Genomic DNA, 5053 nt, shown 5'->3' on the forward strand with positions numbered 1-5053 from the left:
ACCATTTTGTGTTTCAAAATATTGAGCAGGGTGGTGCAAGTTCCACTTTCCCTTGCATGAACACCTGCGCATTTATCGGAAGCCTTTAATACCTGTGTCTGTGATGTTAATTAGTTCTTGTGTATTTGAGCTATCAGTAATTAGGATGCATTTGAGTACAGTCTTGCTTCCCTTGTGTCATGGTACACCCAAGAGATGCTACATAGCTCTAATCTATAAAGGGGCTCCCAAGATTTTTTGTTTGACATTGAATCAGTTTATAATTTTTGTTTTTTTCTTGCATTCTTTAACGCTTTGGTGTTCAACTACCCTGTTGGCATCAGGCCATCAGACCCTACAACGTTTAGTAGCCAACTGTGGCTGCTTTTAGCTATTAACAATTTAGATAGAAGGCGTCGGAGTGAAAACTACAAGCTTTTTAATGTTTGATTTAGGGGAAAAGTGTGAGTTATAAAACGAGTATGGTAAATGAGGGCCCATTAAAAATAGATTTTACTACTAAACGTTCTTTCCTCCAGATCTAAGACCCTTATTAATGCATCCTTTTAATGACACCTGTCTGTTCAGTTTTTACAAATTGCAATCTCAGAGCGATTCTTTCCTTAACCAGACTTTTTAACAAATTAGAAATTCCTCCCTTCAGTCACCTAGACACTACCAATTTTACCCGACAAAAAAAGGTAGGGGTAATATTTCATATAATAATATCTTAATAATCTGGATTAACTAGGAAAAATGGAAGTGGACTGCGTTATTGGTGATAAAGATCTCTTCTATGCAGGCAGTCAGGGAGGGGCAGTGCCCCCTGTTGGTTGCTGAAGGGGAAGCACACAGAGACCTGGATAATATCATCCAAAGGGAGAAGACCACGATCCGCATTGCAAAAGAGAACCTGGGGCCTGGGTTTGGACGCTTACACATAAATAATTCACAGCCGAGGGAGATTCCAACAGAATGCAGTGTTGTGTTTTCTGTGAGAGCTGTCAAGGCAAGGACAGCCAGTTACAAGTACTCAGCAAATAATAAATCAGTAAAGTGTCCCATAGAGGACTAGCACTAAACATAGAAATCATTAAGTTATGTGAAACAAAACTATGCACATCCCTCGTCAAATTTCTTGCTGGAAAAACGCACTGCCATTAGATTTAACGTGTATCCGCCAAACCAGCAATACCCATCACCAAGGAACATATTGTTCACCTATTCCTCTTTGTGCTTCAAACAAACACGGTTGGCATATATATAGTATGCCAACCGTGTATAGTATATAGTTCCGCCATCACTGTATCTGTGTGTTCATCTATGGTGGTCAATGAGTGCATTCAAACAAAATACAATGTACAACCTAAATAAACAGTACATTTGATACAGAATCCACACACTTAAGTGTGTTTCATGCTCATTAGTGGGTTTGATTTATTAAGCAATTATTTCTGGGTTAGTTGATGTAAAATTATTAGGGGTCCTAGTTACTAATAGTGTTTAGTGCTGTGGCACATTTCCTAAAACCATCCTTAATGATTTAACTATACATTATACAGGGCCAACTCAGTCTTTCATACAGGAGAAGCTTAGGGTTGGCCTTTATTACATATACTGCTATCAGGGAGGTCAACTCTTCCACAAACTTGTTCTTTAGTGAATAGGCCCTAATTTGCCTTACCGGTCTGGGTATAAGTCATATTATTCTCTCAGGATAAACTGTACTATTAATACAGGCCATTAAAATGTTTTCGCTGTAACTCATCTACAATTCAATATTTAATAGAATACCAACTCAATTAAGTCTCCTTTTTATACTGAAGGATTTGATGCTTTATTATAACATCTAGTGGCTAGAAGGTGGGTTACTGCCCCTTAGTTATATTACACTTTTCTATTTTAAGGTTCTGTTAAAGATGAAATCCCACTGTCGCAATATTGTATAATATAATTTGGTTCTAGTACAGCTACCAAGAACACATTACTGATGTATTTAAACAAAAATCAAAAGGCGACAAAAGAACAGAGGACTCCCTATTAATATAAATGATTGTAGTTGTTCTTCTTTCACAAGGAACAGGATGGCCTCATTACGAAAGGTTTTAGAGCAGATGACGCACAATCACTGCCAATGAAATGTTATTGGCATAAAAACTCTGTATCCTGTTGTTATGATCTTAACTGAAATCTAACAGCACCCTGTTACTGCCCCATTATCATTTATTTATTACTGTGTTATATGTCCTTCGATGGTGTGCCAACCCTTTGAATGCTAGGTGGAGTGGTTGATGCACATACTGTATATAGTGTTAAGTATGACATCATATCTAAGACGTAATATAGTGAATGGTTTTAGGTTAATATTTTAGTCCTTGTGCAATAGGAGTTGTGGCCTAACAATAGTCCGATGTTAATGCAGGTCGTCGTAAATTACTTGTGTGCTACTATTTCTAATATTCCTCATTGCTAGAAAATCACCAAAATAATAGCTAGCATTGATTAGAAAGGACGTAACGGTAGCAATATGGAGTGACAAGAAAAGGCAAGAATTTAAAGCCAGGATGAGATGAAATGATTATCCTGAAAGTGACGGTGTAATCACTGGATTTGTATTTTTTATTGAGTGAGCGTATGCTGTTAGCATGTGTATGTATGCAACTTTATGTTAGAATTTGTGTATTAGTGAGAGTGTGTGTTGGCATATGGTGTTATAGTCTGTACTTATGTTAGAACAAATGTGTGGGTTAGTATTTGATGTTAGCATGCATATGTGGATGGGTGTTAGTATGATGTGTATGCTGATAGCATGAGTGTGAGTGTGTTAGTATTTGGTGTTAGCATGTGTGTGTGTGTGTTGTTAACGTGAGTGGTTATGTCAGCATATTGTGTTAGAGTATCAGGGGTGAGCCTAGGGAGATTGAATGCATGAATGTGTAAGTATATGGTGTTAGAATGAGTGTGTGTGTTACAGCAGGTTTGCATGTTAGTATTTGTATGTGTTTTAGTTACTGACAGGGCACCGAAGATGTACTGCACAGAGACCCACTAATCCTAGGCTCTCTCCTGCCCAGTTCCTACTGAAAAACAAGTACTCCGTTGATATGCTATGAAATACTGGTATGACAAGGTCTTAAATACTGTATGTTTTGTTGGTTAACTGTAGATTTACAAAGTATTGAAAGGGATCAACTACTTAAATTGTTTTTGCTAGATGAATTGCAGTAAGTTCAAGTATTTCCAACTCACTAAGATTGTCAAGAATGCGATTAGCATATGTTTTATGTATAGTTAAGAAGCAGAGATTTATTGAAAATGATTTTCGGGGAGCTGTCAGGATTCAGGCAGGGTGATGTTGCAGCCAACTGGCTGGTAAACTTGGTAAAGCCCTCCCCCCTAGCCACTTGGACTCACTGGCTTTCTGGCTTCACACTATATCACCACATACAGTGACCTTTCCAAAGCAGGTGGAATAAATGTGATGGCGCTATATAAAACAATAAATAATAATAATAATAAATGGCAGCGGGTGTGGGAAACCCAAAAATCAACAAGGTATAATTCAGGGCCAGCCCAGAGTGTAACAGATTTTCAAATTTAACATTTTTTGGATAAACCTGTGTTGTGTTTGCAATTGTTTGGTATCCATAAGAACAGAGTATTTTGGAGTATTTTTTTGAAGAAAACATCAAAAGGTTAAACAATAAAGACACATTTTCACAGCCTTTGCTCATACTTACCAAGGGTGCCAGTAATAGTTGAGGGCACTGTACATATGACTGTATGTATGAGGAAGTAAGTATGTATATTAATATGATTGAGGCGCATATGCATGTATGTGTGAAGAACGCAAAATGTACTCCTGAGAGGTACAAAGGGATGTATGATGAGGTGTGTGTGTGTGTGTGTGTGTGTGTGTGTGAAGATGCGTATGGTAAAAAAAAAAAAAAAAAAAAAAAAAATGAGAAGCATTCACATAGCAAGTATACAAATAGAAATCAAAACCAAAAACAATCTGCGGAAGCATGAAAACCGGGGAATAACAGGAAATCTAATTACTGGCATTGACTGTCGTGGCATTGATTCAGCAAACTTCAGCAGAACGTTCAGTGTGAGGGAGCCTGTCATATGTTACAGCTGGGGGGCTGTCTCCAAAGTGCTGATGTTTACCAGTTTACTTAAAACTCTAGCACTCCCCAAGCACTTACTTTTTGTTGGGAACACTTTATTACCATGTGACGCTAAAGCAGGCACTGATAGGTTATTACCATAGAAACCGAAAAGGCTTTGTCTCAATGTTTCTGTGTTGTCATGTGATTTATTTTCAACAACATCCCCGAGTATAATATAATACCTTACATTCACGAAATAAAATGCTCCCTTACGTTCTACACGATTTTTCTTGTTTTTGAACTTTGGATCGAGGGCAAGAAAGGTTTATTTAAACTGTATATTTCTATTTGTGGGGAAACAAGGTGTTTGGGCACCTATTTTAAATAGGTCATTTAGATGTTTTTATGGAAAACAAGGAAATGTTTAGCTGGTTTTTTTTGTGTAATGATTAATTTGCCTTTTCAACTTAAACTTGGACTAGATAACACAATGTCCTACTGGAACACGGGAGTGATGATTGCTGATAAAGGGCCTCTGTACATTCAATAGCGATCTCTCTGGGTTTTAAAATTTGTTTTTCTTTCTAAAATAAGTCAATAGAGCCTCGCTTTCTGATCACAGTGTGATCGGTGCAGGGGAGACCAGAGGGAAGAAAATAAATCAGGGTGTTTTTTTGTTGGTTTTTGACATATTATTTATAATAAATGACAGACAATACAAAAAAGTGGTAGCAAGAGAAAACCCTATCTGTCCTTGAAAAAAATCAACAAATAATTCTCCGTGGGTGCACTAAACATGGAAAAGGGGAGTCACGGGTGGTATGCTAAAAATGGCAAACCCCTCTAACGTGAAGGGGTTAAGAGCTCTCTGGGCGGAGCTGCATTTTTTTTGTTATTGTTGTTGTGCGTCACCCTCAGGCTCCGCCTCTCCCGGCTCCGCTCCTCCTCCTTTCCCCGGATAC

The sequence above is a fragment of the Spea bombifrons genome, chromosome 2 (genome assembly GCF_027358695.1).
Source record: "Spea bombifrons isolate aSpeBom1 chromosome 2, aSpeBom1.2.pri, whole genome shotgun sequence".
In the NCBI taxonomy this organism is placed as follows: domain Eukaryota; kingdom Metazoa; phylum Chordata; class Amphibia; order Anura; family Pelobatidae; genus Spea; species Spea bombifrons.